Below are 17,762 nucleotides of genomic sequence, written 5' to 3' on the forward strand. Positions count from 1 at the left end.
ACTTAGTGTTGGTTTTTTATCTATTTTTAATGGAAGGATAATTGCTTTACAATATTGTGTTGGTTTCTGCCATAGATCAACATGAATCAGTCATAGGTATACATATGTCCCCTCCCTCTTGAACCTCCCTTCCACCTCCCACCCCTTCCCACCCTTCTAGGTTTTATAGGAAATCACATTCTTCAAGTAGAAACATCTCTAACCAAAATAAGGAAAGGCAAGAGCTCTAGTAATCAGCCTTTTGTGTCTTTTATCACCACTGGGGAGCTGTGCCAGGCAGCACGTGGAATCTTCCCCAGCCAGTGAGTGAACCCACGCACCCTGCTCTGGGAGCACAGTCAAACACTGGACCACCAGGGAAGTCCAAACTGTGTTTTACTGCATATCAGCTCATTCCATTTTCAGAACAACTAAATCTCCAAATGGTTAGTAGTATTTAGTGTGCATTAATAATACGTTCAAAAGCACATAAGTAACAAGTGGTGAAGCCAGAATTTCAACCCAGGTTTATCTGCTCTTTCTTCTAGGTTTAGGTACCACTCTAGATTTATGGTTCAAATATTCTGAACTGAGAACAAATTGTGCCCACTGGGGTGACATGAATGAAGGCTGGTATCTCAGTCTATAGAGCAGGGCATCTCAAACTTGACCATGTACCAGAATCACCTGCAAGGCTTGTTAACCAAGATTTTCTGGGCTCCACCCACTCATGTGTTTCTAATTCAGTAAATCAGAGTGGCATCTGAAATTTCACATTTCAGACAAGCTCTCAAGTGAGGCTGACACTGCTGGCCCAAGGATAAGAATTCATTGTTTTGCCTAATAAGTCATCTCAACAAATAGCCAATCCCTGAAGCATTGACCTTCATAGCTGGTAACATGGAATGAAATTCACTTAACTCTTGAAGATCTATAATTATGGTTAATACACAATCAACCCTGAATATTCATTGTAATTGCTGAAGCTGAAGCTCCAATACTTTGGCCACCTGGTGGGAAGAGCCAACTCACTGGAAAAGACCCTGATGCTGGGAAGGCTTCAGGCAAAAGGAGAAGGGGAGACCAAGGATGAGATGGTTAGATATTATCACCAATTTAATGGACATGACTCTGAGCAAACTGGGAGATAGTGGATGACAGATGAGCCTGGAGTGCTACAGTCCATGGGGTTGCAAAGAGTCAGATACGACTTTGCGACTGAACAACAATGATTCCTTAAAGTACTCAGACTTCATTTATTTGAAATGTTCCTTTTGTTTAAATAACAATATTTCTCTTTTTTTTTTTTTTTCAGTTTCTGCCAGACAACCTTTTATTACCTCAGAAAAGCAATGGTAGGTACTACAAAATATATTCTGACCAACTCTCAACTTTCTGAAATTAAATATGTATAACCACTGTAAGGTTTTAATGAACAAAACAGTTAAACACAAACTTTCATATGCAAAATAGATTACTATATAACTGGCAACAGCAGAGCCAAATACTAAATTGTCTTGTACAGATTTCAGTGGATAAAAAAATATTTTTGAAACTTACACCTTCCTATGATTTTAAACCAAGAACAAAAAACATGGTTTAAGTCTTTCTTGATTCTAGGACACATTACAGATATCAGCTTTTGGAATATTAACAATAACCAAAGGACTTATTGAGGGGTACATGGTTGTTTGCCCCACTTAACGTAACCCAAGTCCAGTCTTAATATTTGGGGGTTTTTATTCTATCAGTTGTCACTTTCTTAATATTTGGGGGTTTTCCATTCTTTATCATTCATCACTCTTTGCATTCGGGGTCCACTCCCTCCACTTCACATCTTTGAGTTTGCTGTTTCTTCTCTACTGTGGATTAGAAAACTCATACGTTGTAAGAGGCAAGACTAAGAGAAAACAGCTCTGACAGAGGTCCTGAGTTTCTTGCCTATGAATCAAGTGCTTTAGTGTCCGGCCGTTGTAACTTCATTTTTTTTTTTTTTTTTGGTTGTGTTTGTCTTCGTTGCTGTGTGAGGGCTTCTCACTGTGGTGGCTTCTCTTGTTGCAAAGTACCAGCTCTAGTTGCGGCTCTTGGGCACTTGAGTGCAGACTCAGCAATTGTAATACCTGGGCCCCATAGCATGTGGCATCCTGAATCGGGGATCGAACCCGTGTCCCCTACATTGGCAGATGGGCTCTTCACCCCTGGAGCACCAGGGAAGTCCTATGACTTCATTTTTGACAAGCTCCCAGGCGATGCTGTTGCTGCTTGTCTGGGGACAAACTTTGAGAACTCTTTAAGGCTTCCCTAGTGAGTCGTCTCTACAAATATCTCTTACTTCTTCTAAAATATTTTCTCACTGAGGGCCAGTTTAACAGCTTTCAAGTATAAGTCCACTTTGAGAGGATGCTTGGCCGAAGCCTTCCAGCTCCTTCCTTTCTTCTTCTGGATGAGCTCTTTCAGGACCCTACTTTTATCTTCTGAAATTTTCCAAACATTTAATATAGGATAATATTCCCTGGCCATATATTTGTGACATCTATTTATTGATCGAATAAATAATATATCAATACACAAATATTGTTGAGCATTCCCTGTAATAGCAGTCCGCAACCTTTTTGGCACCAGGGACTGGTTTCGAAGAAGAAAATTTCTCCACGGGCTAGGGGGTGGGGGGTGGGGGTTGATTTCAGGATGATTCTCATAAGGAGCCCATAACCTAGATCTCTTGCATGCGCAGTTCACAGTAGGATTTTTGCTCCTATGAGAAACTAATGCCACAGCTGATCTGAGAGGAGGCGGAGCTCACACAGTAATCTGAGTGATGGGTGCGTGCTAAGTCACTTTAGTCATGTTCAACTGTGACCCTATGGACTGTAGCTTGCCAGGCTCCTCTGTCCATGGGATTCTCCAGGCAAGAATACTGGAGTGGGTTGTCATGCCCTCGTCCAGGGGATCTTCCCGACCCAGGGATCGAACCCTCATTTCCTATGTCTCCTACATTGACAGGCAGGTTCTTTACCCCCAGCGCCACCTGAAGCAATTGTAAATACAGATGAAGCTTTGCTCACTCACCCACCGCTCACCTCCTGCTGCGCGTATCCACTCCTAACATACCATGAATCAGAACTGGTCCATGGCCCCAGGGGTTGGGGACCTCTGCCCTGTAAGACAGGTACTATTTTGATACTTTCATTTGTCTCCTTTAATCCTCACACCCATTGTATGACCTAGGAATGAACAGCCCATTTTCTAAGCTGAGGAAACTGAAACTCAAGGAGATTAAATGATCCACTCATTCAAGGTCATATTTAGTAAATGGCATAGCTGGAATTCCAACTCATATCTTCAGATCCCAAAGCCAACATGCTTTACAACAGACTCCAGCTACTGCCCCACTGAGAATAAACTGGAATGCAGAGGAAGCTGGCAATTTATAGTTTTAAATGAGACAAACTCATGGCAAACATAATGGCCACTCTACCCCACACCCGTGGCAGACAGTGTTATTTCCTGCTGCAAATGGAATCCTCAGAACCCTTTTCAACCTAGTGTCTCTAGTAGCCAGAACCAATCCACTGGAATAGGCACAGAGTACAAACCGATACGCCTTAGCGTCACTAATTTGGACATTTCATTTTGTGGTATCCCACTTAGAAACATTCCACCTAGGAAGTGGAAAATAAGATGCTATTTGAAAAGACAGATAAAGCTAGAAAAGATAGACATTGAGTAGAACTGACAGAATATTCTTTATCTTAGATCAGTGTTTCTCAAACAAGGGCAATTTTGGTCCCCAAGATGTTATCTAGGAAATGTCTGGAGACTTTTTTTGTTGTGACAACTGGGAACTAGTGGCGGGGGCGGGGCAGGTGCTACAGATTTCTAAATGGTAAGAGTACAGATGTTGCTAAACATCCTATAACACCCAGGACACTCAGGTTCTCCCACAACAAATATTTATCCAGCCCCAAATTTCAACAGTGCAGCAGCCAAGAAACCCCGCCCTTGATCACAGCATAGGAAGAGAAGAGTGAGCAGAGCCCCTTGCAAATGCCTGCTGTATCTCTCATATTAGTAAAATAAAGTTGAGGGAACTGAAACCATGGTTCCAGGTCTCCTTCTGGTTGCTCTTACACAAAGTGCAGAGGCCACACAGGGTTCAGTGACAGCTAAGCTGCAGATCCTTTCATTTTCTTCCAGCCCAGATAACCTGAAGAAGCCTAAGATGTTACCCATACATCCTGGATCAACATAGCTTCTGGCTTTGCTTTCCCAGTTTCTCTCCAATCAAGACAACAGGAAAGAATATTTAAAAGAAAAGGGAAAGTGAAGGGCAAGGGGAAGAGTAGACCAGACTCTCCAAGGAAAACTCCTCCACAGCCAGTTCTCCGTGCAAGCGCGTCCACACTAAGCCCACGAGCATTCAGTCCTTTTGTTCCTATTTTTCCACAACCTCACCATTCTAAGGGTGGTGTCCGGAGCAGCAGAATCGGCACCACCTGGCGTCTCCTTAGAACTATAGAATCTCAGCCCTCCCCAGACCTCCTAACACAAAATCTGCATTTTAACAAGATCCTCCAAGTGATTCGTGTGCATATTCATGTTTCAGAAGTACTGCTCTAGGGTTTCCAACAGGCAAAATAAAACTGCAAAGTGAACAGCTGCAAAACAGATGCAAAGCAAATCACGTGGTGTAACATATGACTTCTCCAGGGGATTTATGACCCTCTGTGGACAATAACTTGTAATACAGAAAACAGAAATTTGAAGTAAGAATATGCACAAAAAGTCAATGCCATGTTATATCTTTGTAATTGCCCTAAAGGGATCCATCTTGGGTTCAAGAAAATGTAGTACTAGTACCTTAAACAGTTTCACATACCCAGTGAGTATGCAAGCGTTTGGGTGGTTTTTTTGTCTTTTGTGGTTTTTTGTTGTTTCGTTTTTTGTTTTGTTTCTCAATAGGGAACAAAGATAGGATTTACAATGATCTTCCAAAAATCAGAGGATTTGATTTGATCGTTGTGTCTAGCACATTTCATAATACCAGAATTTTGTAACAACCGGCAGAAAAGAGTCAGTGCTGCATGTTTTTAAATAACCTAGAAAATAGATTAAGGCGAATGGAAGCAGTTCAACTTCAGGTCCTCTTTCAACTTATTCAAACAGGCTTGCTTCACTCATTCAAGAAATACTAGGTCCCAGGATCCGTGCAGAGGAGGGCCTGAAGGCATGCAGCGACCAGTGCTGCAAAGCATTGCCTGAGATTAACCGCAACAGACAGCCCCTGGATAACTGAGGGGGAGAGGGGAACCGAGCTGGGAGAGGAGCGGGAGGAAGGGCGAGGGGAGGAGCTCTGGATGCAGCGTGGATAGGCGGGTGGAGCCCAGAACGGCAGGCGAGGGGCGGGTGGGGTCCAGCCTGACTCACACGCTTGCCGACGGGACCCGCCACAACTCCGCCGGGTTAGGGTTTTCCGAGGACCACGTCACGCAGTCCCGCAGCCTCTTGCCCACGTACCCGTGGCCGAGTTGCACATGAACCATCATGCACAAGGGTGTAAACTCGGGAGTGCAGGTGTAGGAGAGGCCGCTAGAGGCCGCGCGCTGTCCCTTCCCCGAGGAAGCGTAGGGCCGGGGCAAGCGTGTGTGTGGCTGGCTTTGTTCCGCCCAGCACTGCGGTTCTGTCCTAACCTCCGCGCTCCGCTTGCGACTCTCTCGGCGTTGACCTGCGAACGATCACACACCAACCTCGACGTCAGAGCACCCCGTGACCCCCGCATCACAAGGCCGGGCTGGGATGCTGGGTGGTCCCTCGGAGCCCCTCCTCCGGCTCCTGGCTCTCTTCCCAAGGCTTCCCCTGGGGCAGAAAGGTTGATTCACTGATAACAGGCATCGGTCCCCTCACTTCAGGCAAGCGGCCTCCTTCCACCCTGCCCCCCGCCCCGGGGGAGGCACTTGAGCCCTGGGACTGCTCCCCAGAAAGTCAGGCAAGAGTTGACTACAAGCAGAGCCGATGTAGAAGAGACAAACCAGCAAGGGAATGAAGCAGAGGTTTCTAGAGGCTGCCCCGCCCAAAAAAGTGTTCAGGGGCCACTGAATTCTTAAGGTCACCGAACATTTTTACTTGGAGAGCCAGGACTCAGATAAAGTCACGACAAGGCAAGCAGGAGAAGGTTGCACCTAAACTGTTTCCTGAGAACCTCGGAGCCAGTGGCTCACAGCTCTGCTCCAAAACAGAGAAAGACCCTGGCACTCCCATAGGGAAGGAAGCTCATCCAACATTTGTGGGCACTCCTCCAGGCTCTGGGCTTTCTGCTTACTGTTGCTCAGGGACCTAGCAGGCCATGGGGGGCAAATGTAAATATCTTCATTGCCCTGAAGTCAACATCCAGACTGGAAGATGTTAAGTAATTTTCCAGGATCAGCTGGTAACAAAGTGGCAGAGAATCATGCTTGTTTCTTTGATTTAATTTATAAACTCTAGTGGGTTTCCTAGGTGGTGCTCAGCGTGAAGAGTCCACCTGCCAGTACGGGAGACACAAGAGATGTGGGTTCGCTCCCTGGGTTGGGAAGATCCTCTGGAGCAGGAAATGGCACCCCTCTCCAGTATTCTTGCCTGGAAAATTCCATGGGCAGAGGAGCCTGATGGGCTGCAGGCAATGGGGTCACAAGGAATTGAACACAACTGAGCGACTGAACACAGCACATAAGCATATAATACAGTCACATCTTTCAAAATCGTAAAGGCTAGAAAGAGATACAATAAAAGTCTCTCATCTAGTTAGGGAGTTGGGGATGGACATGTCTATACTGCTATTTTTAAAGTGGATAGCCAACAAGGACCTACTTACTGTCTAGCACAGGGAACTCTGCCCAATGTTATGTGGCAGCCTGGATGGGAGGGGAGTTTGGGGGAGAATGGATACATGTATGTGTATGGCTGAGTCCCTTCCATGTCACCTAACTACCACAACACTGTTAATAGGCTGTATTCCAACGTGAAATAAAAAGTTAAAAAAAAACCTCATCCCCACTGACCCGCAAATATCCAGTTGTCCTCATCTTGTCTATTTTGCCACATACACAGGTGACCACTGTTGTGTGTCCCTCGTCATAGATACATGTTCAGCATTTCTCTAAACATATACCAGTTAGTGAGAACTATATAGTCTTATTTTTCTTCCATGTGTACACAAGCATGGTACACGATATCTATTGCTCTGTGCCTTGCTTCTTTCACTTCACAAATTATCTTGTAGATCTTCCCACATCAGTGCATGAAGACCTTCCTCATTCTTTTCCTTTTACAGCTGCACAATATTCCATTGTACAGACATACTACAGTTTAATTAACCAGGGCTTCATTCTTGGTTACTGGGTGGTTTCCAATGTTTTGCTACTGTAAAAAAAAAAAAAAAAAAAAGTTGCAATGAATTTGTTTTCCGTTGTTAAGTCCCGTCTGACTCTTTGTGTCAAGAGGAGCCCGCCAGGCTTCTCTTCTCCCTGAGGTTTTCCAGGCAAGAATACTGGAGGGGATTGCTATTTCCTTTTCAAGGGCATCTTCCCAACCCAGGGATCAAATCCACGTCTCCTGCATTTGCAGGCAGATTCTTTACTGCTGAGCCATCAGGGAAGTCCTGCAATGAATAACTTGTACCTACGTCATTTTGCACATGCCAGAACCAGGAGCCCACATCTTTCTAGCTCTAAGCAGTTTATGTTCCCTCCACTCCAAAGCTGACACAGGATCAATTATATGCCAGCTCTGATAGATAAATGCTCATATCTCTGTCTTCCCCCAACCCCCAATCTTCCTATTTTCCTTTTCTCGTTGTGAAGCCTATTTCCATTTGCAACAGCTACAGAGAGTCTGGACAGAGAATACTTGCCATTTTATCTCTTTCTGTGGTTGCTTCATTTCATTCTTCAAATACCAAGTGTGACTGTAACTGGAGATAAAATCTGCAGATGTTGTTCTGCATAAACATGGAATTTCTGCTACCAGTTGGATCACACTGTTTCATACATGTGCCAGGCAAGTTCAAAGCCTGCATACCACAGCCCACACCAGGCTTGGATCCCAGCTTGGAACTGGAAGGAGGATGAGCTTGAGGCAGTCTACTGCTGAGAGCCAGCATCCATCATCATTTCTGGCTGTTGACTTAAAGGGACATGAAATGAACAGCAACATCAGGAAGGCCCAAGGAAGACTGCCTTCCAGAAAAGATAAAGTGTATCACCCAGCCTTTCATCCTCATCATCTGTGGTCATTTTGTCATCTCTTTTTATGTTTAGATTTCAGGTTTGCCTTTGAAGGTAGCTTTTTGTTTCTCAAAACAGGATATGGCGATTAGAGAGAGTACTGGGCAAGGTGGGTGGGGCAGGAAAAAGAGAAGCTGGGTTTTTTTTTTTTAATGCATGTGACTCCAGCAACTGTCTGCATAGTTCACCAAGATGGGTTCACCCTGTTTCAGATGCAGGTTTGAGCCAAGTCCTCGTTCTGGGGAGCTTGCTGCACACCAGTAACTGTGTTGATGAACGGCAGAAGACCCAGATGCTCTGGTCTAAAAGGAAAGTCAGGCCCATACCAGATATTATGAGTGCAGAACAAGAGATCAAAGTGACGTGAGCCGTGATGTAGTAGAGAAGTACGCCCAGGGTCTTATCGAGCTCAGAGAAGAGGCGCTTAACCCAGAGTAGGGAGATGGGGAGATAGGGCAGCAGTTCAGGAAGACTTCTTTGGGGAAATGGTGCTGAACAGAGTCCTGAGGAATAATAGGAGGAGCTCCAGCAAAGAACGTGAGCAGAGAAAACAGCATAAGCAAAGGCCCAGACGAAGGAAGGAGTAGGGGCCCTATCAACCTGATGGAACTTTATTATTATTATTACTATTATTAATGTGGACCATTTTTTTAAGTCTTTATTGAATTTTTTTACAACACTGCTTCTATTTTATGTTTTGGGTTTTTTTGGCTGCGAGGGATGTGGGTTCGTAGCTCCCAACCAGGGATCGAACCCCTGCCCCCTGAATTAGAAGGAGAAGTCCTTACCACTGGACTGCCAAGGAAGTCCCTAAGTTTTTTGTTTGTTTGTTTGTTTTTGTATTTTTTTTAATGGGATAGCAAGCTAGTAGCCCACATAGAGCAAGTTTCAAAGGTGAAAACTGAGATAAATTTGAACTCGATTCTACAGTCCTTAAATATTAGCCATTCCTCTGTTCTTACCTTAATTGGATGGATCTTCAGCAATAAGCTCCCCCCAAATCTTCCCCAACCTCAGAACACATCAGGCAGACAGAGTTCCAGGCAAGCCTTTCTCAATTGCCTCGGCCCTTCTGTCTCTTATCTCTGACCCGTGACTGTTTTCTTGTAATCACAAGGACAGCCAGAGTTTGCCTTTTAAAAACTGCCACCAGCGCTCTGAACTTAAGGCAATTCCTTTATCTTTCCTTCCAGCTGTTTATGCCAGGACAAGTCAATAGCTTTCTGGAAGCCTGTTTGACAATACTTTACCTCCAAGAATGGAGACACTGGAAAGCTTACAGAGCCAGCATCATTCTGTGAATGGAACAGGTGACGTTATCATCAGCATAATCTCCAGGTATCATATGTCCAGGTATTGGTGGATATGCTAGATTTGGTTGAGGAATGCATGTGTTAGAGATTCTCTGCAAAGCATGGTTTTTCAGATGGTCTTCTGATAATAATAATACCAGTAACAGTAATTAACATGAATAGAGCACTTCTTATAATCCAGGTACTGTTCTAAGCCCCTTAAAGATCACTCTTTAATGGTTTTATCTGCTTTAATCCCAAGACTTCCTTCTTAAAACCTGACACACTGCCTTATTAAGATTCAAGTGTCTTTGGGTTCAAATCCCAGCTCTGCCACCTACTATTTTTTGTAATATCTTTAAACCTCAGTTTCCTCATCTATAAGTGAGGGTATTAATACCTTCCTCCCAGAAATAAGTAACATAATATAAAGTACCCGAGACATAACAAGCTCACTGTGAATGTCACTTCCTTTCCCCCAAACAGCTGATACTGTTATTGAAAATGCTTCTAGTCTCCTTTCTTTTTATGCTTCTGTTTTCAATAATTTCAGACAGAAGACATAGTCAAGTGTTTTTTGACAATGACATAATTATATCACATTATTCTTCAACACAGAAGAAAGCAAACCTATATATTTATTTATTTATTTGCTTCTGGGGTCTATAGTTCTTTAACAAGACTATGAATACAAGGATAGAATATGTGAGGACAAACCCTAGTGCCAGTTAAGGACACATTTCCTAATCTGAACTCCACCCATTCAGGGATCTGAGCCCTATCCCCCCCCCCACCACCCCCACCCCCATCCCCACCCCTGCCCTCATGAAGTCATCAGAAAAGGAAAGAACCGCTTGGGCTCTGAGATCCTGTCCAATTTTAGCTCTAGGTGTTAGGGTCATGTGGAAGTGGCAAGTTTTTGAAATGCTGACATGCTGACACTTAAGTGCATGGCTGGATCCTGTTATAGCTCAGAGAAAGTATATAAAGAACCTGGCCCTGGGTGAGATTTCCAGAATGAAATAATGCCCAGCATGATGTAAGTGGTAAGGCTTAAGGATGGAAAGCCTGGGGTTCTCAGCTTCACACTTCTCAGCTGTGTGACCTTGGGCATGGATGAATAATGTATTGTCACCTTAGACTCCATCTCTGGGCTCACCTATGAAATGGAGATAATAGCATCCTTCTCATGGCATCACTGTGCTGCTCAACTAATGTCCATTCGCTTCCCCTTTGTGGTAAAAAATTTACTCCACACAAATCTACAGGGACTTCCAGCTCAGCCCAGCTGCAACCCCGAACACTTAGTAAATCGTTGTAAGTCCACTTCCACATACTGTTTCGTGTTTTTTTAAGGGGTCTGTGCTGGAATTATTTCCAAGCTTGCAGCATTTGTCTGCCTGTGGAGAAGGAACAGGTTTCCTCTTAGCTCCTACTCGAATAGTCTCGCCTCAGTTGGCGAGAACTATTCCACGTGAACCATGGCACAGCAGTCACTCCATCACGCCCTCTGCTTCCCATCTCATTTCCACCATGACAGGCTTTCATCTTTCTGGAAAATGCCTCCGTCTCCAACTGGGACTCTCTTAGTCCCTTTATTGCCCGTGACGGGGACTCTCAGCCTCTATCTGTTTCCTCCTCCTTGGCCTTTGCTTTCTCTTGCATTTCCTGAGGCGTTCCCCTCTACTTTCAATGACTTTCTGGATTTCTCATTTGCTTTGTGTTGTTTTTTCCTTTGCTGCTGAGAGGGTTGAAATCCCACTCTCTCCTTTTTCTGTTGCTCATCCTGCTATATTTATTCCCTCATTCCTTCTCTCAAAGTAATGCAAGGAAGAACTGCCTTGAACATACCTCACAACCATTTAACTGGAGACATTACGGTGAAGAAATATAAGGAGCCAAGATGACAGAGAGGGAGTGCATGGAGTCAGTGTCTCTCCACACCTAGGATACTCACCAGACGCTGCTGGGGGACCTGACCTAGAAGGGTACAATGAGAGGGTGGGAGGGAGGCACAATGGGGAAGGGATACATGAATACATATGACTGATTCACGATGTTTTACGGCATAAACTAACATAACATTGTAAAGTAATTATATTCCAATTTTTTTAAAAAGAAATACAGAGAAAACAGAGCTTCAACATGATGGGCTTCCCTGGTGGCTCCTGATAATAAAGAATCCATCTGCAGTATAGGAGATCTGCATTTGATCCCTGGGTGGCGAAGATCCCTTCGAGAATGGAATGGCTACCCACTCCAGAATTCTTGCCTGGAGAATCCCATGGACAGAAGAGCCTGGTTGGCTACAGTACATGAACTCACAAAGAGTCAGACACGACTGAGCAGCTAAGCACACACACATATACAAAATTATAAACATTTTAAATGATGGGATAATCAATATTAAAAATTTCAATAAACTTACATCTTGGTAGAAATAAGTGTTGGTGAGAATGTGGAAAAAGAGGAATCCTTGCACATCATTGCAGGGAATGTAAGTAGGTGCAGCCACTGTGGAGAATAGCATGAAGGTTCCTCAAAAACATTAAAAATAGAACTACCATGTGATCCGGGAATTAATTCCACTCCTGGGTATTTATCTGAAGAACAAAAATACTGATTTCAAAAGGTGTCTGCTTCCTATGTTCATTGCAGCATTGTTACACTAGCCAAAATATGGAAAGAGCCTAAGTGTAAATCGGCGAATGAATGGGTGAAAAAATGTGGTATATGTATTGAGCTATTTAAAAGTGAAATCTTGCCATTTGTGACAACATGGATGGATCTTGAACGCATTATGCTAAGTGAGATAAGTCAGAAAGACAAAAACAAATACCACATGATCTCACTTATATGTGGAATATAAAGAAAACCAAGCTAAATTTATGGAGAAGGCAATGGCGACCCACTCCAGTACTTTTGCCTGGAAAATCCCATGGACAGAGAAGCCTGGTAGGCTGCAGTCCATCCGGTCGCTAGGAGTCGGACACGACTGAGCAACTTCACTTTCACTTTTCACTTTCATGCATTGGAGAAGGGAATGGCAACCCACTGCAGTATTCTTGCCTGGAGGATCCCAGGGACAGGGGAGCCTGGTGGGCTGCTGTCTATGGGGTCGCACAGAGTCAGACACAACTGAAGTGACTCAGTAGCAGCAGCAGCAAGCTAAACTTACTCCTTGGAAGGAAAGTTATGACCAACCTAGATAGCATATTGAAAAGCAGAGACATTACTTTGCCAACAAAGGTCCGTCTGGTCAAGGCTATGGTTTTTCCAGTGGTCATGTATGGATGTGAGAGTCGGACTGTGAAGAAAGCTGAGCGCTGAAGAATTGATGCTTTTGAACTGTGTGTTGGAGAGGACTGCAAGGAGATCCAACCAGTCCATTCTAAAGGAGATCAGTCCTGGGTGTTCTTTGGAAGGACTGATGCTAAAGCTGAAACTCCAGTACTTTGGCCACCTCATGCGAAGAGTTGACTCATTGGAAAAGACTCTGATGCTGGAAGGGATTGGGGGCAGGAGGAGAAGGGGACGACAGAGGATGAGACGGCTGGATGGCATCACCAACTCGATGGATATGAGTTTGGGTGTGGACAGGGAGGCCTGGCGTGCTGCGATTCATGGGGTCGCAAAGAGTCGGAACTGAGCGACTGAACTGAACTGAAGCTAAACTAAATGAACTCCATGAGAATCTTTGTATTCTGACTAGATGTATGTGTCTCCAGTCATTTTCCCCCGTTTTTCCTGAACTGAAACCCACCATGGCTTCATTCGCATCCCATGCACAGTGTTCTCACTCAATTAGCCTCCCAGAAGGGACCCTGATGGTGATGGTGATGGTTTAGTTGCTAAGTCATGTCCAACTCTTACAACCCTATGGACTGTAGCCTGCCAGGATCCTCTGTCCACAAGATTCTCCAGGTTGCCATTTCCTTCTCCAGGGGATCTTTCACATCCAGGAATCAAACCCGGGTCTCCCACATTGCAGGCAGATTCTCTACTGACTGAGCTACGAGGGAATCCCTAAGAGAAGCCCTAACACCAAATACAAAACATATCCACACATCCACACACTTCCCTTTCACCCCTCTGAGTTCTTTGCACCCAACCCAAGTAGTTGTTCAATGTACCTTGTCCTTAAATATGGCTTTATGACAATCTTCTGTTGTTAAATAAAACATCATTTGTGGCCCCATACCCTTTTTCCCTTGTCATAGGACTGTGTTATGGTTACCCTCATCCCCTCCACAATGCCAACACAGAGCCTGCAATGCAGGAGACCCCATTTAGATTCCTGGGTCGGGAAGATCCGCTGGAGAAGGGATAGGCTACCCACTCCAGTATTCTTTGGCTTCCCTTGTGGCTCAGCTGGTAAAGACTCCACCTGCAATGCGGGAGACCTGGGTTCGATCCCTGGGTTGGGAAGATCCACTGGAGAAGGGAAAGGCTACCCACTCCAGTATTCTGACCTGGAGAATTCAGGGTCGCAAAGAGTCGGACACGACTGAGCAACTTTCACATGTTTTTTCCCTGTCGTAGGACTGTGTTATGGTTACCCTCATCCCCTCCATAATGCCAACATAGAGTGCCTGACTCATGGCAGGTGCTCAATGGATGTTCATTTCATGGATAACTCTGACTCAGCTAAATTTTGTTTCCCTTTTTTCAGAGAGAGTCTGGAAGTCTCTGAAGAGGTAGCTAAAGCTTAAAAAGAGAAAGAGAGACAACTGACTAATGCTATAGGAGTCCTGTAGTCTGAGAGAGGAAAGGCCTAACAGTAGAGCCTTCACAATGGTAAATCCCTGTTTTCAAACGTATCCACTGTGTGTCTGGAGGCTGGAAGGAAGAAGACTTCAAAAACAGGAGAACGAATTATGAAATGAGATCAACAAATCCTGTAACTACAAAACATTTACTCAGACAGGCCTCCTCTCTTATCCTAGAGACCAGAAAGGAAATAACTCCTCCCTTTGGAAAATAGGACTCGAACTTGCAGAGACACCCATGGCCTTGGCCCAGAGCTCTAGAAGACCTAAATATATACTATATCGGAGGCTGTGTGCACAAGAGGCAGCCCATAAAAGGTGAATTTATGGATGTGAGAAAGAGATTGACAAGTGTTCTGTTCTAAACAAGTCATAAACTTCCAGATTCTAGACAAGCAGAGCTTCCCTAGAGAACTATAATAATAATATCAACCACAGACATGTAGTAAATTCTTTCTGTGTGCAAGGCATAGCTGTCAGTCTTTCCATGTATCAAGTCATTTCATCTGCATAATTGTTTTTTTAATATATTTTAATTGGAGGATAATTGCTTTATGTTATTGAATTAAAGTGTGTTAGTCACTCAGTCGTGTCCAAAACTTTGCAACCCCATGGACTGTAGCCCCCCAGGCTCCTGTGTCCATGGAATTCTCCAGGCAAGAATACTGGAGTGGATAGCCATTCCCATCTCCAGGGGACGTTCCTGACCCAGGGATTGAGCCTGGATCTCCTGCATTGCAGGCAGATTCTCTCCCATCTGAGCCATCAGGGAAGCCCACAGCATTGAATTGGCTTCTGCCACATGGCAGCATGCGTCAGTTGTAAGTATCCATATGGCCCCTCCCTCTTGACCTCGCCCCAGCCCCTGCCACATCCCACCCCTCTAGGTTGTCGAGCACCATGTTGAGCTCCCTGTATTGCACAGCACCTTCCTGTTAGCTCTCTGTCTTCCACATGGCAATGTGTACGTTTCCAGTGCTGTTCTCTCAGTTCGTCCCACCCTCTCCTTCCCCTGCTGTGTCCAAAAGTCTGTCCTCTATGGCTGTGTCTCTATTCCTGCCCTGCAAATAGGTTCGTCAGCACCATTTTTCTAGATTCCATATGTATGCGTTAGGATATGATAGTTGTTTTTCTCTTTCTGAATCTTTCCGAAATCTACATCTGCACAATCTTTGATGTAGATTATTTTATTGGGTTGGCCAAAAAGTTCATGCGTCTAAGATGATATGGAAAAACCCAAACAAACTTTTTGGCCAGGGCAATACAGTCTTCACTTTCTAAACGAAGAAATTTAAGAACAGGAAAGTAAAATGACTTCCCCAAGGTCAGACAGCTAGTGAGTGGTAAATGTGAGACGTGGAGAGAGAAATGTAAAGACTCGGTTTAGAGAAACTTGGGTTGGAATCTTGGCCCCATTATCTGTTAGCTGTGTGACCTTCTGCAAGCTACTTAAACTCCCTGAATCACATGCGCCTCATTGGAAAAAATCAGGTTAGCTGCATCATCGGGTTGCTGTGAAAGTTGGGTGAGTCCTGGAACTTTGAGTTTCCTGTAATTGAAGGACTAGTCATTTGGATGAACCCTCCTACTGAAAATAACTAAGCATGCTGGATAAATTTTCTTTTCATCTCTACAAAACCATCAAAGAACAGATAAAATATTTTTTAAAAAGTTCCAGACCTAAATCTAAAAGGCTGCAAGAACTCAAGAGAAGTAAGCAGAGGGTCAGCACCACTTTTCTTCTGAAGGCATCTGTTAGTCTGGATCATCTGAGCTGTGAAAATGAGCTGTGGTTTTACTGGCTTCTCAGGACAAGGGGGAAAGAAGTCAAGGCCAGGGATTGCCAGAGCTTCCACAGGCACTTTTTCAAAAACTGGTGAAACTGAAGTGAACCAGCCCTTCCCATAATACCCACCCTTGATTGCAGAGAGTGAGGTCTTGATGTTCAGCAAGAGTCAGGAGGAAGAAGAGAGGACAACTGTCTCTAAGGGGTTGTCACCATGGGCTGGCATTTTTGCAGATGCACTGCCTAAATCTGCATTGCTGGTGGGGTTCAAAAGCTGTGCACTTAAAATTGTACTGTCTGGGACTTCCCTAGTGGCCCAGTGGTTGAGAATCTGCCTTCCAATACAGGGGACTCTGGTTTGATGCCCAGTTGGGGAACTAAGATCCCATATGCAACTAAACCCGTGTGCCACAACTAGAGAAGCCCAAACACTCCAACGAAAGATTGTGCAACTAAAACCTGACACAGCCAAATTAATTAGCTAATTCATTTTTAAAAAATTAAAAAAGAATACAGTGAGAAAATGGGAGGAGAGGTAAGAAAAGTAGGGTGGAGGACGACAAAGGCAGACACAGTTTGTGTTCTGTGCTCCACTGACTGGCTCCCGGTTCTTCACGCAATCACCTACATACACCTGCTCAACTCTGCACCAGCGGGGCCTTCCACTGTAGGCATCCCCATGGTCTCTGCAGTTGGATGGCCCAGGTTTGAATCCCGACCCTGCCACTTCCTGACTGCATGATGTTGGGTAAGTCACTTAATCTCTCTGTCCACTTTTCCCATCTGAATAAAGGGGATAGTCACAAAACTTCCTTGTGGTTTATTGTAAGGATCAGATAAGTTCATGTCTAAAGAATGTTTACAGCAGTGTCTGGCATAGAGGAAGTATAACTATATGGTAGCAGGGAAGGTGCTGATAATTAGGATGATTTTTTAAAATTATTTGGCTGCACTGAGTCTTAGTTGCAGCATGTGGGATCTAGTTCCCTGACCAGGAATCAAACCTGAGCCCCCTGCTTTGGGAGCTCGGAGTCTTAGCCACAGGACCGCCAGGGAAGTCCCTTAATGAAGATCTTCTGAAATGATAATTTGCCCCTTATTTAGTTGGCAAGATTTTATTAATCCTTTACAATTTGGGTCACATTACCTGCGCTGTCAGGCCTCTCTGTCTTGGTGTACCATAACCTCCACATATATATCTCTCCTGGGATCTTTATCCCAGCTATTTGCAGTGTCTGATTGACTTCTGTCTCCCCATGGCACTATCAGCTACTTCATGTGGGAACTAAGTCACATTTCATTGTATTCCCAGCTGCTAGTACAGAGCTAGACACATAGTAGATGCCTAGTTAATATTTGATGAGTGAAAGAATGTACTGATGATTTCCCTTGCCGTAGTGGAACAACTTCTCCTATAGGAACTTTCTTTTTTTTTTTTAGTCTCCTGTCATTTATTCTGCCTTCACTTGAAACAGAAAACAAAATTCAGCTTGTTCTCCCATTTGAATTGTTTCTCTGGAATGCAGTCTTCTTACGAGCAGTCCCAGTATCTTATCTACTTAATTTAGATCTGCATGAGACATAGATTGTCAGGAAAATGACTAAACTACCATAAAAATGGTATTGGCAAACAAATTGCGCCCATGAGTCATGAGATCATGAACTGAGGTGTTCC

General features: G+C 44.4%; 1 long non-coding RNA gene across 1 annotated transcript; it reads left to right on the forward strand.

Moving 5' to 3' along the window:
• The first annotated feature begins 1,006 nt into the window (after positions 1-1,006).
• Positions 1,007-14,837, forward strand: LOC132343334 (uncharacterized). Its single transcript, XR_009492097.1, has 3 exons — positions 1,007-1,334; positions 9,434-9,578; positions 11,652-14,837. It is a non-coding gene; the product is annotated as an uncharacterized lncRNA (long non-coding RNA).
• Positions 14,838-17,762: the final 2,925 nt, after the last annotated feature.

Source organism: Bos taurus, chromosome 21, assembly GCF_002263795.3.
Source record: "Bos taurus isolate L1 Dominette 01449 registration number 42190680 breed Hereford chromosome 21, ARS-UCD2.0, whole genome shotgun sequence".
In the NCBI taxonomy this organism is placed as follows: Eukaryota; Metazoa; Chordata; class Mammalia; order Artiodactyla; family Bovidae; genus Bos; species Bos taurus.